Source organism: Pseudophryne corroboree, chromosome 4 (assembly GCF_028390025.1).
Source record: "Pseudophryne corroboree isolate aPseCor3 chromosome 4, aPseCor3.hap2, whole genome shotgun sequence".
Lineage (NCBI taxonomy): Eukaryota > Metazoa > Chordata > Amphibia > Anura > Myobatrachidae > Pseudophryne > Pseudophryne corroboree.
The window spans coordinates 560,394,260-560,414,314 of NC_086447.1; the positions used below are offsets into that span (position 1 = coordinate 560,394,260).

Consider the following 20,055-nt stretch of genomic DNA (forward strand, 5'->3'; position numbering starts at 1 on the left):
AGAACAGACAACACAAAAAAATCAGAACAAAGTATTTGAAAACGCATTTGGAACAAATCCAACTTTAAACTTTTTTCAGATCTCCTGGACAACAGAAACATGGAATAAGGTGATTGTAATAGAGCCTAAGGACATCCACACTGTGCCCCAAACACAGCAGATGGTCTACGGAAAATCTCTCTTCACCAAAAAGCCAGGGATCAAGTTCATTGACTTATGCAGAGCATTTCACACCGAAGGGAAGTAGACATTGATTTTACATGAAGCAACAATAGACAAAGAGAAATATGTCCACTGTGGAGCATCCAGTGGACAGATAATTACATGAATCAGGGGTATAAGTGGACAGCAGACTAAAAGATAATTAGATAAATCAACTGTATAAGTGGACAGGGCGCTAAATCTTAACTATTTACTCTGTTACAGATTATTCTCCAGCCTTCAACCTGTTTTCACTTAATTAAAAAAACTGTTTCAGAAGCAGTCATATTTTAATCTAAAATATTTGGATATGACGTACCTACTATTTATGTATGGTAGATTATATGATGTTAAACCATGAGATCCACTAAGATTAAAGTTTAGAAAGTTACATACCAGCCATATATCTTTTTTTATAGAGCACATACAGTATTTTAACCCATATCTAATTCTATAAAGTGACGTTACTGGAAAGTTGTACAGTTCACAATTGCAATTACCGACAACCTACTGTCTATAGGTAGGACTATTCCAAAACCTTATTATAATCTACTAAGTGTATATTTTTAGACTCAAGTGTATATTTTTCCCTCAACAGTCAGATTCTCCTGTGAGGGAAATGTGGAAATAAGAGGTGCATTGCTGGCAAGGGAAGGGTATTCCGTGAAAGGATAGTCTTAAGCATTTAACTGATCTATGGGAAACTCTACATAATGTATGAGAAAGTTTACTTAGATAGGTGTAATGGATTAGGGCACAAGATGAAGGGCTGCTATACCGTAACAAATCAGCCTTTTTCTTAAAGGTCAGGACATTCTGTCTGGGCCCACTTGAATTTTTGATTCTGTGGTTTCACTATTCAATGACACAATGTAACTGTCAGTCTCAACAATGATTCCTGGACCCACTGGCTCCACTGCTCGCGGGGTAACACACAATATTTCACATGACAAAGCAGTCCAATGTCTGTGTAGGCAAACCATATGATTGCCATGGGGAGCAATATTGACACTTACCACTGAGAACTCATGGGATGGAATTTAATCCATCATCCTTAAGGTTTTGTTTCCAGGGTATAGACATGATGCATGATGGCAAACTTGGGCTTTGTCAAAATTTAAGCCTGACCGTTTAACTAATATGTTTAGATGTTTAATGCCATTAGGTAAATATAGAAAATCCAAACAGATTATATAAATATTTTATATAGAAAAATATATTTTTCATGATAATTGCAGATATGACTATCTGTAAAAAAGTATTAATATAATTATTGTGAGCATTTTTTTTATTGCCCAGTTGACCTTTGAATGCCTAGAGGGCCTATACTTTCTACTATACTACATGAAGGCACCATTGCAAATAGATGTGGGGATGTCATTTGCATTAATGCAATGCTGGATATGGCCTCACATAAAAATTTCCTGAGTTATTCCACATTATATCTAACAATTTGTAAAAATGGTCTGCTGTCTCTTCCAGTACATCCTACAGTACATATGATCCCAGTAGAGAACGTGAAGGGCCATATTCAGATTGATATGTATACACTTTTCATAGCTGCAAGCTGCATTTTTAGCATTCGCAAACTTTCACACTTTCTTTTCAGTGGTGTGACTGCGTATGATTAGTGGGTCAGGAGCGGGGCTGGAATGGGCATGCAGATGCAGGCAGTGGGCGTCCATATACAATCAGTCAGAGGTGGACAAAGTACAGTAGCATTTTACTGGATACAGTAATTTCCTTGTTCCATATCGCCGCTTCTGAAATGAAATTCACACACCAGCAATGACACAGAGCATTGTTTCTCAGTGCAATATTTTAAAGTTTGAAGGAAGAAATGTGTTCTTTATAAAAGAATAGAAGTTCTTTATAAAAGAATAGAACAATTCAGTAGACAGGGCCTAATTTAGGTTAGATTGTAAATCGCAATCCAATTTGATTTTTTGCGTTCGCCCGGTGGTTGCATGCGCATGGCAAGTAAATGCGAACACCTCTGCTTGTCAATCAGGAAGAGGCATTCGCGGGGCAGGAGGAGTGGGGGCAATGTTTCCTAGGCAGAGACAGAGAAATGCGGGGGTGGTGTAAGGGAAATGGGGCCATGGTGGCCCAATCAAGGGGCGTGGTGTGGCCGTAATCAGGGCAGCTGCATGGCATCACAAGCAGCCGCTCGAATCACAAAGATGGCGGAGGCCCTGCTGTCGCCGCAGCCAGGCTGCGCCAGCAGGAGGCATTCACAATTTCTGTGAACACACTGAAATTGCGGTGCAACCACCCAACAGGCGGTTAGCATGCTGGGCAGCCTTGCCCTGCGATGGGCGGCCCCCAGTATGTGAGCAAAAGGATTGCAAATTCTGCTAAAAAGGGACACTGCAGGGAGGGATCTGAAAAGATCACTCTTCCACACAAGATGCCATGTAAATGACAACTTGAGGTGAAATTCGGGCACTGTACGCCATCTCAACATGGTATAAAGTTTCACTGTGACGTTTCAGTAGTAAAAAGCATTTTCGGAACCTGATGAATGGCATAATTTCAACTAAAGTATGGGGACAGTGGAAATTATCGGGGCTAATTTGCAACCAGAAGATATCATTGATATCTCCTGCATTATAGAAATGATGAATGGCCCTGTGTTAAAGCTAGAGATGGCTCTGCTTACAAGGAAGGCAGAGCTCATGGAGGTCTTCTGGGCAGTGACCCTTGTACATCTCTGGTTAAGACTCGCAGAACTCACCAGCAGGTCTTCAAGCCTATAATAGCCGTTTTTCCCTTAAGGCCATATGTGCCTACCGGTGCTGGTATGCCACCAGGACTTACACCACTGGTGGTAGTGTGAGCTTAACCTTGGAGATATCTGGGTCAGTGCTGATGAAGCAAAAGACCAAAAGAGAATAGGAGCTGCTCTAAGATAAGAGACTGGAGAACAAACAATACACACAAATACAGAACTCAGAGGACAGGAGCTGCTCTAAAACAAGAGAACGGAGAACAAGCAATACATACTTAAACACAGTACTCTCCCAAACTCTGGACAGCAGTTGGGTGAGGATAGTACATAAAGTACAGACAATACACTATAGCGAAAAGTTGGACAAAACAATGAAGAGACAAAGCCACTGGCAGTGGGAGTACTGAGGGTATGCGTGAGAGATATATAACTGCGGGAACACAAGACTTATAGCAAGAAGACAAGTAGTACTATAAGCAGAAATAAAAAAAGCAACAAGATAGATAATGCAACTGACATAGAGTACGATGCTGATAATTATGTACTGACAAAGGGCTGGGCACAGGAATACTGCAGAGTTGGATTCAGATAATTATGCAACAGACACAGAACTGGACACAGGAATACTGTAGAGGATCAGTGCCGTTTCTTGCGGCGGGCGAGCCGTGCAATCGCACGGGGCGCCCGCCGCGGCACTTTGCAGCTCCCTTTATCCCCCTCCTCCGTCTTCTCGAGCACTCCTGCTCGAGAGGCGGAGTTTCGCGGAATGACGCTGCTGCGTCATGACGCAATCGCGTCATTCCGCAAAACTCCGCCCCCCGAGCAGGAGTGCTCGGAAGACGGAGGAGGAGCAGACAAGCTGGAAGGAACCGAGGAGACGGCCGGCGCGAAGAGCGGGAAGATCCTGATTGCTGTTCATGGGTAAGAAATATCGCCCCCCCTTCCTCTCCCCCCCCCACTTGACACTTGCCTGCCGTACTGAGTAAAGTGGGGACACTTGCCTGCCATAATGGGGACACTTGCCTGCCATACTGAGTAAAATGGGGTCACTTGCCTGGGGTCACTTGCCTGCCATAATGGGGACACTTGCCTGCCATACTGAGTAAAATGGGGACACTTGTCTGCCACACTGTGTAAAATGGGGACACTTGCCTGCCATAATGGGGACACTTGCCTGCCATACTGAGTAAAATGGGGTCACTTGCCTGCCATAATGGGGGACACTTGCCTGCCGTACTGAGTAAAATGGGGACTATTGCCTGCCGCACTGTGTAAAATGGGGCTATTGCATGCCGCACTGTGTAAAATGGGGACACTTGCCTGCCGCAATGTGTAAAATGGGGATTCTTGCCTGCCGCACTGTGTAAAATGGGGATTCTTGCCTGCCGCACTGTGTAAATGGGGACTTCTGATTTTATTTTATTTTTTCCCCTGCGGTGGCCGTGATGATATCAGATGAGGCCATGCCCATTTTAATGAGGTCACGCCCCCTTGCCGGGAGCGCGAGCGCCTTGGCCCCCGCATGATTTTTCTTTTAATAGCTATGGGGGAAGGGAGCGCATTTTTTTTTTTTATATAAAGGGGGGGGGGGGGGGGGGGCGCATTTTCAAATCTCGCACTGGGAGCCAAATTGGCTAGAAAAACCCCGTAGAGGATGGTAGAAGAATAACCAGACAAAGGAATCCATGGCTAGTACTAGTACTTAGAGACAAGGGCTCCCGCTGCAACCAGGAACTATGACCAGCAGGGAGTGAGAGACAGACAACACATATAAAGGAGACAAGAGCCAATGAGAGTCACAGCATAGCCAGCCTCCCCTAATTACCAACTCTCTGCAGATTTGCTGCTGCACATCCATTAGCCTCCTAACTTTCACAAGAGACGACAGGCTGGAGTCAGGTAACGAAGCATTCCCAAACAGGTGTGTGTCATGTGCAGCATCAGCAAATCTGTCAGTTCAGCTTTCAGCATTGATCAAGCACCTGGATGCTGCTGCTCTTTCTTCTTTGTATTTCAGGTTGTTCCAACTAATATTACTCATGTTTTGCTGGTTGTTCTTATGACTTACCTCTGCTTCAGTTTGTGGAACTACAGGTCACAGCTAGGTCCTGCATAGTTCTCTCCCACTGCCTCAGCTCCTACATTCAGCAACTGACTCCACAGGTGTCTGCATTCTGTAATTAGAGCTGGTTACCTGAATCCTACTATTCAGTCTGTCAGCCTGCTCAGTGTGCACTGCAGCTGCATGATATATCAATTACTGGGGGGCCTGTCTGGGGCTCTCAGCTAATTGGTCCAGCTTGTTCTTTTAAGCCTCTCAATCCCAAGATGAATGGCCAGTTATAGCTCATGCTTCCTGTGTTCAGCTCCATGGTTCATGTCTCTGGTTCCAGCTATCTGTCCAATGGGTTTTGCCTTGTTCCTGCATTGAATTCCAGCTTCACCATCTTGCTGACGAACTTAGTCTGCCGACTACCGTTACTCTGTCTCCAAGTGTCTGCACCCCAGTCCGTCCGTGTACCGCTACCTCCTGTGTCTCGCCTAGAGTTCCTGCTGTTGTCCCATCTCCACGGCCCATCTGGCTGTGTGCACCCTGCCACCTTCTCCAGTTCCTGTTTGTCCTTGCGTACCCCTGAGGTTTGTCACATACATCTGGACTATCATACAACACCTCTGACATAATTCTAGTCCAGTTCAGGTTTCAAGTGACCCAGACAGGGGGCGCGATCTGCACGTCGGGAGCCGCGAAGCCCATATCCCCTTGCGGGGTTCCCTGGTGAAAACCTCCCGGCGTGTTAGACTCCATGTCTCTGTTCTGGGTAACGTCAACTACTTGGTACCTGACCCCACGTTCCAGATTCTGCACCAAGTCTCTGACATTCAACCGGTCCCTGACATTGATCCCAAATTCCAGATTCTGCACCAAGTCTCTGACACTCACCCATGCTCTGACAGTGTGCTGCTACACATAGTAGCCAGCTTCCAGGTTACTAGGAGACACAAACAGAAATGAGACACAAACAGAAATGAGCCGCAGCAGCGACTCAACACCCTGACACTTAATTTATACAAAAGTAGGTGAAAATAAAAATTTTCACCTGCTTTTGTATAATTTAAGTGATGAAGAATCGACCCCTCAGTCAAGGTTATGGTATAATAGGTCGACATTGAAAAGGTCGACTGTCTAGGCTGACACTAAATGGTCAACATGCACAAGGTTGACATGGAAAATAAGCAAAATGTTGACATAGAAATGGTCGACACATGAAAAGGTCTACAAAAATTTTAGGTGTCAATTTGTAGGCTTCAGCACATGAAACCCCACGTCCCCTTGGATGACTCGCTTTGCTGCTTCGGGCAGGTTACCATTCCCAATCCTAGTCCATTGTTATGTTGACCATCTGAACCTTTTGACCATGTCGACCATATTGTGTCACCCTATTGACTGTCAACCTATTACCTGTCGACCTATGTACTGGACATCCTCAGTCGTTTCAAACAGGAAGTATCAAATTGGATACTTTATAGTTCTACTAAAAAATAGTAATCTCATTCTTCATTGACTCAATTTTAATTTGTACAGATCGTTAATAGCCTAGGTTTAAAATTGCAACCATTTTCTATACAATTTGGAACTATACAAGATGGTTTACTTCAAATCATTTGAATATAAGTGAAATAATAGCATATTTTACATAGAGATGAGCGGGTTCGGTTTCTCTGAATCCGAACCCGCCAGAACTTCATGTTTTTTTTCACGGGTCCGAGCGACTCGGATCTTCCCGCCTTGCTCGGTTAACCCGAGCGCGCCCGAACGTCATCATGACGCTGTCGGATTCTCGCGAGGCTCGGATTCTATCGCGAGACTCGGATTCTATATAAGGAGCCCGCGTCGCCGCCATTTTCACACGTGCATTGAGATTGATAGGGAGAGGACGTGGCTGGCGTCCTCTCCGTTTAGAATTAGAATAGATTAGAGAGACACTTGATTTACTAATTTTGGGGAGCATTAGGAGTACTCAGTAGAGTACAGTGCAGAGTTTTGCTGATAGTGACCAGTGACCACCACTTTTATTTATAATCCGTTCTCTGCCTGAAAAAAGCGATACACAGCACACAGTGACTCAGTCACATACCATATCTGTGTGCACTGCTCAGGCTCAGGCCAGTGTGCTGCATCATCTATTATCTATATATAATATTATATATATCTGTCTGACTGCTCAGCTCACACAGCTTATAATTGTGGGGGAGACTGGGGAGCACTACTGCAGTGCCAGTTATAGGTTATAGCAGGAGCCAGGAGTACATAATATATTATATAGTGAGTGACCACCAGACACACAGTGCAGTTTATTTAATATATCCGTTCTCTGCCTGAAAAAAGCGATACACACAGTGACTCAGTCAGTCACATACCATATCTGTGTGCACTGCTCAGGCTCAGGCCAGTGTGCTGCATCATCTATATATATATTATATATCTGTCTGACTGCTCAGCTCACACAGCTTATAATTGTGGGGGAGACTGGGGAGCACTACTGCAGTGCCAGTTATAGGTTATAGCAGGAGCCAGGAGTACATAATATTAAAATTAAACAGTGCACACTTTTGCTGCAGGAGTGCCACTGCCAGTGTGACTAGTGACCAGTGACCTGACCACCAGTATATAATATTAGTAGTATACTATCTCTTTATCAACCAGTCTATATTAGCAGCAGACACAGTACAGTGCGGTAGTTCACGGCTGTGGCTACCTCTGTGTCGGCACTCGGCAGCCCGTCCATAATTGTATGTACCACCTAACCGTGGTTTTTTTTTCTTTCTTTATACATACATACTAGTTACGAGTATACTATCTCTTTATCAACCAGTCTATATATTAGCAGCAGACACAGTACAGTGCGGTAGTTCACGGCTGTGGCTACCTCTGTGTCGGCACTCGGCAGCCCGTCCATAATTGTATATACCACCTAACCGTGGTTTTTTTTTCTTTCTTTATACATACATACTAGTTACGAGTATACTATCTCTTTATCAACCAGTCTATATATTAGCAGCAGACACAGTACAGTGCGGTAGTTCACGGCTGTGGCTACCTCTGTGTCGGCACTCGGCAGCCCGTCCATAATTGTATATACCACCTAACCGTGGTTTTTTTTTCTTTCTTTATACATACATACTAGTTACGAGTATACTATCTCTTTATCAACCAGTCTATATATTAGCAGCAGACACAGTACAGTGCGGTAGTTCACGGCTGTGGCTACCTCTGTGTCGGCACTCGGCAGCCCGTCCATAATTGTATACTAGTATCCAATCCATCCATCTCCATTGTTTACCTGAGGTGCCTTTTAGTTGTGCCTATTAAAATATGGAGAACAAAAATGTTGAGGTTCCAAAATTAGGGAAAGATCAAGATCCACTTCCACCTCGTGCTGAAGCTGCTGCCACTAGTCATGGCCGAGACGATGAAATGCCAGCAACGTCGTCTGCCAAGGCCGATGCCCAATGTCATAGTACAGAGCATGTCAAATCCAAAACACCAAATATCAGTAAAAAGCCTCTTTTTTTCTTTGCGTCATGTGCTGTTTGGGGAGGGTTTTTTGGAAGGGACATCCTGCGTGACACTGCAGTGCCACTCCTAGATGGGCCCGGTGTTTGTGTCGGCCACTAGGGTCGCTAATCTTACTCACACAGCTACCTCATTGCGCCTCTTTTTTTCTTTGCGTCATGTGCTGTTTGGGGAGGGTTTTTTGGAAGGGACATCCTGCGTGACACTGCAGTGCCACTCCTAGATGGGCCCGGTGTTTGTGTCGGCCACTAGGGTCGCTTATCTTACTCATACAGCGACCTCGGTGCAAATTTTAGGACTAAAAATAATATTGTGAGGTGTGAGGTATTCAGAATAGACTGAAAATGAGTGTAAATTATGGTTTTTGAGGTTAATAATACTTTGGGATCAAAATGACCCCCAAATTCTATGATTTAAGCTGTTTTTTAGTGTTTTTTGAAAAAAACACCCGAATCCAAAACACACCCGAATCCGACAAAAAAAATTCGGTGAGGTTTTGCCAAAACGCGGTCGAACCCAAAACACGGCCGCGGAACCGAACCCAAAACCAAAACACAAAACCCGAAAAATTTCAGGCGCTCATCTCTAATTTTACATGCTCGTAAGCAATCAGCCAAAAAGGAAACTGTGGGGGTTATTCAGAGATGGACACAGTTTCCCAAAAATCGCAAACGTGCCTTTTTTGCCACACTGAGGGGTAAATTTACTAAAGCTTCTAAAACAGAGAATTGGTGATGCTGCCCATAGAAAACAATCAGATGCTGACTATCATTGGTAGCTATGGGCAACATCACAAATTCTCTGTTTTAGAATCTTTAGTAAATTTACCCCTAAGCATGCGCAGCGGCCGCAATGTGCATCCTTTCAATATGCAATCACACCCTGGAAGGGTGAATGACAGGTGGCGGGCAATTGGGAGGGCATTGAGAGGGAGGAAAGCAGGAAACGCAGGCATGTCATGGCCATTTTTGGGGAGGCCTGATGAGGCCGTCTGCATTTTCTGTGAGTGGAAACATGGCAGCGGTGCATCTGCTTACGCAGCCATGCTGCGTAGGCAGATGTCAACCTTTATTTGAGGGTTTTTTAATACGATTGCAATTGAATTGTGATCACGGGGCGATGACTCATATGCTGGGTGGCCTTGCCCTGTGCTGGGTGACTTCCAGCATGCGAAAATAGCAAAATCTACAACCAACTCTGAATAACCCCCTATGTTTATTACCTCATTTAGACAACTGGAAATTAGAGCGTCCAAGTTATAAATCCAATAAAATCCCCACTTCATTTCCCACCCCCACACCACTGTTACCTATTTAGTACCTTTAAATGTAAAATGTCATCTAAGAACTGCAAGTCTATATATACAGTAAGCTATAGATGCTAAGCTTGCTTTTCATGTTTTGTTGTAAATGTTCTTGGATCCTTAATTTTATTTGAGGATTGGTCTTACCTATGTCAGTTTAGGTATATCTCAATTTATTCAGATATTATGTTCATATGGGATCCGGTTAGGATCCTGGCTGTCGGAATCCTGGCAGTCAAAATGTTGCTGCAATCCCAAATGAGTGTATGCCGGGCTACTGGAGAGGCAAGTCACGCGGAGGGCGGGGGGGGGGGGGGGGGGTGAGGATGTTAGGTTTAGGCTGCAGGGAAAGGGTTAGGGTTCGGGGAGAGGGATTAAGTTTATGCTGCAGGAGGGGGAGGTTAGGGTTAGGTGCTCCCGGGGAGGATTAGGGTTAGGCTGCGGTGGAAGGCGCATTAGATTTAGGCTGCGAGAAGGGGGTTTAGATTTAGGCGACACTGGAAGGGTTAGGGTTAGGTTGCATGGGGGATGGTTAGGTTCATGCTGCGGGTAGGGAGAGTTAGGGGAGCTTACTTTTCCCTGTCATGATCCCCGCCATCGGGATAATGTGGTCGGTATTCTGACCACCAGCATCCCGACTGCCATCATTTCATACCCAACGTGTTCAAATAATTGCAAGTATTAGTTGTTTTTTGTGCGTGAATGAAAGCTTTTTGGCTGTTTGCCCTTGTGTTTTTACACCACACATTACATTTATTACAAGGTTAATATCATTCATATATCATTCAAGACTTTAAAAGGAGGAGGAGGATGTTTGTGCCCCTAGGCCTGGCAAGACGCGCACTGGTTGCAATGTGCGATTCTCTTAACAAGAGAACTGCACATTAGTAGATGAGATGGTGAGGGTCTTTCCCCAGCTGTTAGGAGAGCATGCACACCACATCTCCATGGATAGAAAGAGAGAGATGTGAGTGGGCATCACGAATGCAGTGAATGCAGTCAGCACCTGCTGACGTGATCTTGCTAATAAAAAAAATGCTTCAATGATATAAAGCAAGTGCTGAAGCAGAAGATGGCGGATGAGGTGAATTAGGCACTCAGGACCGCTGGTGGGCATCAAATCCTAGTGCCCTTCACTTCCTATGAAGGGGAGCTGAAGGAAGTGATCCCCAGAAGTGCTGCCTGGGGTCCACGATGAGGACACTGACAGGCCACCAGCTCAGGCATCATCTGGTGAGTCATCATCAGTTTTAAGGCCCATTTATATGCTTATCTATTTTGAATTATTAAAAAAAAATTCAATGTGTTTTAACATTCCAGCACAAATGTGTTACCTTTGAATGATAATTGTATTATGGAAGCTGTTGTCCCACAGTACATGGATAGCTACTAATTATTTTTTCCTGTGTAAACTAAAATATGTATCTACATTCTGCATTCCTTAATTTAAAAGCAATTATGTTTTGTACAAATGTTTATTTCTCTTTTTTGGCCTAGAAAACAAAATTATTTTGGAACATGACTATACAGTAATTGGGTTTTTATTTTAAATAACAATCTTTGTGTCTTAAATATGTACATACAAATGTATTTTTTTGGTTTGTTTTTTATACAATGTAGCTCAATCGTAAGGCACCTGCTTAAAAGGCATCTTCACGCCATCAACAGGATGTTGCTGGTAAGCCCTAAAAAGGAGAGAAGAAAAAAACTGTAATTAGTATGTGTGTTTTTGTTGTTACCCTTTTTTGTATTGTGTTTGTAACATATGTTTTAGACAATATGATGTTGCCTCATATATTTTTGTTTGAAAAAAAGTGTAAAAACGTTTTGCCCATCACAATGCAAAATAAAAAAAACACAGTAAAGTTGTACATTTTGTTTTGCAGATAACATCCAAACCAGTTGCACATCCAGTGATATGATATAAGGGTGTCTTCCCAACTTCCACAGACCACCCACCAGTGATGTTGCACATTGATCCAGTTTGCAGTTGTTGTCTCTACCAAATGTTGTTTTAGATGTGCAGTGCACCACCAACTCTTTACCACCCACAGTTATAATACAGGGAATGATAGCCAATAATGTTTTTATCATTTTTGCACCATTGTGGTTTTTTTAAAAACACAGATTAATGTGTAACATATTGTCATATGTCGTTTTAAAACTTAGATTACTTACCTATAATGTTTATGTTGTACGACCATCACGCCCACGACCACCCAGATTACCGGTTGTAAAGGGGAAAGAAGCAGCTGATGACCAAGTGGTAGTGTTGACTCCCATAAACACACTTGACAACCCAGATGTGGGATATGTTGGAACCCAACAGCAGCCCCAAGCAGCAGGACCAGCCACACCTACACTACACCCCATCTGTGGTAGATTTTACACTGTCATTGGACACTTTTAGGGATGCATGTTTGCAATTCATGCATAGGCAAACAGAACAAATCAACCGCATCACCAAGGGAATACCAACATAGCCATTTCAAACATACATCCATTTTTTTCCCTTCTCATGTAAAGGGTCCACATATAGATACATTTCAAAAGCTTGTGGAAAGAGACATTAGAATCCTTTCAAGAAAAGAAAAGAAAAAAATATAATCTATCCAAAGAGGGAAAACGAAGTATTAAAGGAATTGAAAGAAGACAAAAGTCATATTGATAAAGAAAACTATGAAAAAGAGATAGGAAATCTATGTTTGGATACAGAAACATATACACAATTACAGAGTGGTCCAATGACCATTTACAAAAGGGAACTTGAAGAACTTCTACAAGAAGGATTATATCTAGGTATCCTTACTACAAAGGAATATGAATTCATCTATATCAGACATCCAAAAATACCTACTTTCTATCATCTACCCAAACTCCATAAGGACCCAATAAGCCCACCAGGAAGACCAGTAGTGTCTGGACTCAACTCCCTGACATCAAATTTGTCAAAGTACATCAACTTTTATTTACAGGACCAAAAAAGTTATTTTAAGGACACTATGAATATTTTACAAATTTTAGAAACCATAACATGGCAGGAACACTATATCCTCTGTACAAGTGACGTTAGATACACTTGCATAGCCCACACTATAGGATGCGGGGCAACAATATTCTTTCTTTCAAATTGTACTGAACTATCAAATTCACAAATAAACTTCATTATGGATTGCATAGAATACATACTACATTGAAATTACTTTTGGAACAATGGAATATTCTATAATCAAACAAAAGGCGTAGCTATGGGATCTTCATTTGCGCCTAGCCACGCAAATTTATTTGTAGCTAGGTGGGAGGAAGAATGCATCTGGAATAACAATCATTACTTGGAGGAGAAACATAGATGATTTGTTTTTCATATGGGAAGGCCCGGAAGAACTTTTGAAAGAGTTCCTACACTATCTGGGAAATAATTTTGGTTTAGAATTTGTATCTACCACAAGCAAGGAAATGGTTATATATTTAGATTCATTGAAGATCAGAAAATAAACACAGGGACCCACATAAAAAAAGGTCAGTGGTAATAACACTTTATCCTATAACGGCAACCATCACAACTGGATAAGAAATATTCCAGCAGGTCAGTTTAGAAGACTTCGAAGAAATTCCTCTCAAGTTGAGACATATCTAAAATAGAGTGAAAACATGAAAGAAAAATTCAAACAGAAAGGATACAATGAAAATACTCTACAAAAAGAAATAAACAAAATTGCCCATCTAGATAGAAAGGAACTTATATGCTACAAACAAAAAGATACCCAGGATAATTACAGCACAGCAATAATCACACAATTTAATAGTCAACATTTAGCATTTGTAGCAATCATAAACAAACATTGTCACATTCTGCATTTGGATAGCAAACTAAAACCATTTATAACAAACAAACCTCAGATAATATATAAGAAAGCTCAGAATCTGAAAACAACATCTAGTGAAAAGTTACATTACACCAGTAATGTAAAAATTAAAAGAAAATAAATGGCAACTATTATTGCTTAAAATTTATCGCTTGTAGAACAATTAAACAAACATCGACACAGCCAGTGAAAGAATTTGAATCGAGAGTAACAAAAAAGAAATACATGGTAAAAGAAAAGATCATGTGTGACACTGAAGGTATAATATACATGTTGGAGTGCCCGTGGGGGAAACCAGTATATTGGCCAAACGAAAAGAAAATTAAAAACAAGAATATTAGAGCACATTCTAAACATAAATGGTCTGGAAACACACAGTGTTTCAAAACACTATCTGGAATACCATAACAAAAATCCATCCAACCTTAAGTTTATGGGTATACAAAAGGTAATGAAAAATTGGAGAGGAGGAGACATAACGCAAGAATTAGAAAAGAATGAATATGTTGGATTTACTTTATGAATACAATAAGCCCTAGTGGGCAGAACATTGATATAGAATTAAATGCCTTTAAATAAATTATTTTTACATACTGCATAGTTTATTTTGTTATAGCAACCTTTTATAAAAAAATAGATACATATCACTTCAACTTACTGTATAATTCATTTTTTATAAAATATCAGATACATAATACTTCAACTTGTAGTAACATTAGAATTATGCATCACCTAAATCTTATACTTTTAAAGATAGAGAATTGTCCCTAAACAGGAACACATGGCAGCCGCCTTTTTAATTTCCATTTCCCGTTTTTTAATAAAGTTTTTTTAAAATATAAAGGACACCAGCATGTCTAGGATTTTATCTTTGATGAAGGGCTTAACGCCTGAAACGCGTTAGTACACTAGGAGTATCCACATCTTACTTTAAAAACCGGACAAGGGGCGCACGGAGGATCATACACACAGAGGGAACCAGCTGGCAGTGCAGCAGATTCTCAGTAACAAGAACTGATAACACGGAAGACGGCCAGCGCCAGCCAGCACATACAGGTACTTTTAGATAGGTAAAGTCAGTCCCAAATAAGTACCTGCCGCTTCAAACCTTAATGCATGGCAACCTTTGGAACCCGCTACCTAAATTGGATACTTAAATATTCACTAAAGAGCTGAAAACATTGTTTAACCTTTTTTCTTCTCCCATACAGGTTTTGCGTAGACACATATATTTGATACACAAACAAGCGCTCTCAATAATCTTTATACTATCTAAATTAACCTTTTTTGAAACGAGAGCTGCTACCCCATATACATTATCAAGCGCAGTCAATATTATTTATTAAGAACAAATTGACTGCATGATGTGACACATGAGGAAGCAAACTATTTTTGCTAGAGCAGCCCAGGGTACTAGTATGAGAGTGGGCCATAATCTAGAAATGCAGATTCAGAGTCTTAACCAAAGTGTAATGGGGCAACGTCAAAATCTGACCCTAGCTGTTCAGGCCCAAACTCATGCCCTGGTCAATGTACACACAGAATTGGTTGCACAGAGGCTTAGAACTGAGTCAGATTCAAGTAACCCAATGAGTAGTGGGCCAACATCATCTGTGTCCCCAACCTCTCCCCCGCGCCATAGCCTACGGACCCGTGGTGGTAAAGTCAAAGTAATCATACTAACCTGAAAGATACTGGCGCATAATTCTCTGATGAACCTCATCCCCCCCACCTGTGTATTTTCCACATCCCCTGGTGCTATTGGGTCTGGCTCCTCCACAACAGCTGCAATGTCCCCAAGGTCAGCATATTCCAGGGCAATGTTATGGAGCATGCATCACGTCTGGATGATGTCAGCTAGTTTCCTTGCATCGTAGAGTAGGTTTCCAGACGTCCGACACAAACAACGAAACCTGCTCGTCAGCACCCCAAATGTCCGCTCTATTAAATTTCGAGTGGCAGTGTAAGTGCTGTTGTACTGGTGTTGAGTAGAGCCATAGTTTTGACAGAGGTATCATGAGCCAAGTCTGACACCCATATCCTGAATCACCTGTATTTGTTGCATAAGAATAGTTAATGAACATACTATTACAAAAAACAACAAAGGTTACAAACACATTTAAAGAAACAGAAGTATACATACATGCACAGCATAGCATTTAAAGCTAAAGTACACGTTTCCTGTTTATGATTTAAAATGGCAACATATACACATTCTAGCATATGTAAAAATGACATCATTACAGCATTCAGTGTGTGTGCTAACCATTAATGAAGAAAATTCAAACAAACGAGCACTCAGTTAATGACACCTGTTTTTGTTTTGTTTTTTAAAGGAGGGAAAAACACTTACAGTACCAAGTAGCCAGCCCTCTGCATGTTTCTATCCTCATACTTCTCCCACAGGACTGACTGGCGCAGGATATAGGAATCATGGCAAGACCAAGGGTATCCTGTAACCACACTGAGAATACACGGGTTAGCATCGCAAACTACCTGCACATTGTGCAGGGCCGAAACTAGGATTTTTGTCACCCGGGGCAAGGTAGTCATTTGACCCCCCCCCCCCCCCCCCCAAAAAAAAAAAAAAAAAAAAAAACTAAACATTTTAAAATAAATAAATAAATGAATAAAAATATTATATATATATATATATATATATATCTCTTTCAGAACTTTTTTACCTGAATAATTGCCTTTTCTAACATAAATTTCATATCCAGGAAAAAGTGTCCCCATTTTACATAGTACGACAGGCAAGTGTCCCCATTTTACACATTGCGGCAGACAGGTGACCCCATTTTACACATTGCGGCAGACAGGTGTCCCCATTTTACACATTGCAGCAGGAAAAAGTGTCCCCATTTTACACATTGCGGCAGGCACGTGTCCCCATTTTACACAGTACGCTGGCAAGTGTCCCCATTTTACACATTGCGGCAGACACGTGTCCCCATTTTACACAGTACGACAGGCAAGTGTCCCCATTTTACACATTGCGGCAGACAGGTGACCCCATTTTACACATTGCGGCAGACAGGTGTCCCCATTTTACACATTGCGGCAGGAAAAAGTGTCCCCATTTTACACATTGCGGCAGGCACGTGTCCCCATTTTACACAGTACGACAGGCAAGTGTCCCCATTTTACACATTGCGGCAGGAAAAAGTGTCCCCATTTTACACATTGCGGCAGGAAAAAGTGTCCCCATTTTACACATTGCGGCAGGAAAAAGTGTCCCCATCTTACACATTGCGGCAGACAGGTCCCCATTTTACACATTCCGGCAGGTGGTGGGGAGAGGGAGGGAGAGAGAGAAAGAGAGAGAGGGAGGGAGAGGGGCTGACTCAGAGGCGTCACTAGGGTTGGTGTCACCCGGTATGGTAACTCATGGTGTCACCCCCCATGGACCTCCTTCCGTATCACACCACGCGGAACCCTTAGTAATGTTTTTGTACTAGTTTTAGAGCACTTGATATCGTGAGTCCAGGACTGCCGTGGAGCTTCTGGGGAGTTCAAGGGAAATCGCATGCGATGATCACATGCGATTCATCTTTCTGATGTATGGCCACCTTCAGGTATGCATATGTATTTGCAGGTCCCCACTTACAGATGTGTCCTGTTATACGCTTGCTGCAGGAGACAGATTATCCTGGTGCTGCCACATCGCAGCATGCTGTAGCTTCCCACAGATAACAAAGGGCCTAATTCAAACCTGATCGCAACAGCAAATATTTACTCTTCTGGGCAAAACCATGTGCAGTGCAGGTGGTGCAGAGGTAACATGTGCAGAGAGAGTTAGATTTGGGTTTGGTGTGTTCAAACTGAAATCTAAACTGCAGTGTAAAAATAAAGTAGCCAGTGTTTACCCTGCACAGAAACAATATAACCCACCCAAATCTATCTCTCTTTGCACATGTTATATCTACCCCACCTGCAGTGCATCATGGTTTTGCCCATCAGAGACATATTTTCCTTTTGCGATCAGGTCTGAATTAGGCCCAAAATCCATTGAAATGCTAATAGTCACAGGTGTGTGTATATGCAGGCACCCGCTAGCGGCCTGAACATTACTGCAATAACTACAGGTATCATGGGCATTGCTTCCCCCCAGTAGTACAAGTAGAAAAAACGGCTTAGTGGGGCTGTGCATGCGCGCCACAGGCGCGCATCGAAAAAATGGGCGTGGGCGTGGCCATGTGCCACAAAGGGGCATTGCCAGTGAAAATTACGCCCCCATTTCTCGTCACTCTGGGAACATTAATTAACATTCCATATGCACCTTACCTTTATGGTGGTTTCTCTGAGGAATGGGGAACCTCTGAAGATACGTATCCTCCCTGGTCAGTCTTTAGTCAGTATTCACTTTTCATGTAGGAAATCACATGGTCTGGAAGATGCCTGTTTGTGGAGGAATATAACCAATGTCATCGTCACACAACAGAGGTTCAACCAGATTCATGCCAGCTGTGTCACCTTCTACCCCCTGTGTCTCTCAGTTACACCATTATCTTCCCCCCTGCGTCTCCTAGCCACACCATTATATCCACCCTGCATCTCTCAGCCACACCATCTTCTCCCCTTTGATACTCTCAGCCACACCGTCATCTCCCCCTAGCGTCTCTTAGCCTTCGTTCCCCCAATCATTCATTCTGTGTCTCTGAGCCTGCGTAGTCCCCCCCTTGGGCCTTTATTCTGTGTCTCTCAGCCTGCGTTCCCCCCCTCCTTCATTCTGTATCTCTCAGCCTGTGTCCTCCCCCTTTATTCTATGTCTCTAAGCCTGCGTCCCCCACCTTCATTCTGTGTCTCTAAGCCTGCGTCCCCCACCTTCATTCTGTGTCTCTAAGCCTGCGTCCCCCACCTTCATTCTGTGTCTCTCAGCCTGCGTCCCCCACCTTCATTCTGTGTCTCTCAGCCTGCGTAGTCCCCCCCCTTCATTCTGTGTCTCTCAGCCTGCGTCCCCCACCTTCATTCTGTGTCTCTCAGCCTGCGTCCCCCACCTTCATTCTGTGTCTCTCATCCTGCGTAGTCACCCCTTCATTCTGTGTCTTTCAGCCTGCGTCCTCCACCTTCATTCTGTGTCTCTCAGCTTGTGTAGTCCCCCTCTTCATTCTGTGTCTCTCAGCGTGCGTAGTACCCCCCCTTCATTCTGTGTCTCTCAGCCTGTGTAGTCCCCCTCTTCATTCTGTGTCTCTCAGCTGCGTAGTACCCCCTCTTCATTCTGTGTCTCTCAGCCTGTGTAGTCCCCCCCTTCATTTTGTGTCTCTCAGCCTGTGTAGTCCCCCTCTTCATTCTGTGTCTCTCAGCCTGCGCAGTACCCCCTCTTCATTCTGTGTCTCTCAGCGTGCGTAGTACCCCCCCTTCATTCTGTGTCTCTCAGCGTGCGTAGTACCCCCCCTTCATTCTGTGTCTCTCAGCGTGCGTAGTCCCCCCCTTCATTCTGTGTCTCTCAGCGTGCGTAGTACCCCCTCCTCATTCTGTGTCTCTCAGCCTGCGCAGTACCCCCTCTTCATTCTGTGTCTCTCAGCCTGCGCAGTACCCCCTCTTCATTCTGTGTCTCTCAGCGTGCATAGTACCCCCTCTTCATTCTGTGTCTCTCAGCCTGCGCAGTACCCCCTCTTCATTCTGTGTCTCTCAGCGTGCGTAGTACCCCCCCTTCATTCTGTGTCTCTCAGCGTGCGTAGTACCCCCTCTTCATTCTGTGTCTCTCAGCCTGTGTAGTCCCCCTCTTCATTCTGTGTCTCTCAGCGTGCGTAGTACCCCCCCTTCATTCTGTGTCTCTCAGCCTGTGTAGTCCCCCTCTTTATTCTGTGTCTCTCAGCGTGCGTAGTACCCCCCCTTCATTCTGTGTCTCTCAGCCTGTGTAGTCCCCCTCTTCATTCTGTGTCTCTCAGCGTGCGTAGTCCCCCCTTCATTCTGTGTCTCTCAGCGTGCGTAGTACCCCCTCTTCATTCTGTGTCTCTCAGCCTGCGCAGTACCCCCTCTTCATTCTGTGTCTCTCAGCCTGCGCAGTACCCCCTCTTCATTCTGTGTCTCTCAGCGTGCATAGTACCCCCTCTTCATTCTGTGTCTCTCAGCCTGCGCAGTACCCCCTCTTCATTCTGTGTCTCTCAGCGTGCGTAGTACCCCCCCTTCATTCTGTGTCTCTCAGCGTGCGTAGTACCCCCTCTTCATTCTGTCTCTCAGCGTGCGTAGTACCTCCCCTTCATTCTGTGTCTCTCAGCCTGCGCAGTACCCCCTCTTCATTCTGTGTCTCTCAGCCTGCGCAGTACCCCCTCTTCATTCTGTGTCTCTCAGCCTGCGCAGTACCCCCTCTTCATTCTGTGTCTCTCAGCCTGCATTCATCCCCTCCACCACCATTCTGTATCTCTCAGCTTGC

The 20,055-nt window shown here is 43.7% G+C and overlaps 1 long non-coding RNA gene across 2 annotated transcripts in view; it reads left to right on the forward strand.

Annotated features, from left to right (window-relative positions):
* LOC134909957 (uncharacterized) overlaps window positions 1–14,237 on the forward strand; it is a 29,026-nt gene extending 14,789 nt beyond the window's left edge. For both annotated transcript variants that reach the window (XR_010176070.1, XR_010176069.1), the window contains exons 2-3: window positions 11,431–11,488; window positions 11,697–14,237. This is a non-coding gene — a long non-coding RNA (uncharacterized LOC134909957). The remainder of the gene's footprint in view (window positions 1–11,430; window positions 11,489–11,696) is intronic.
* The last annotated feature ends 5,818 nt before the right edge of the window (window positions 14,238–20,055 follow it).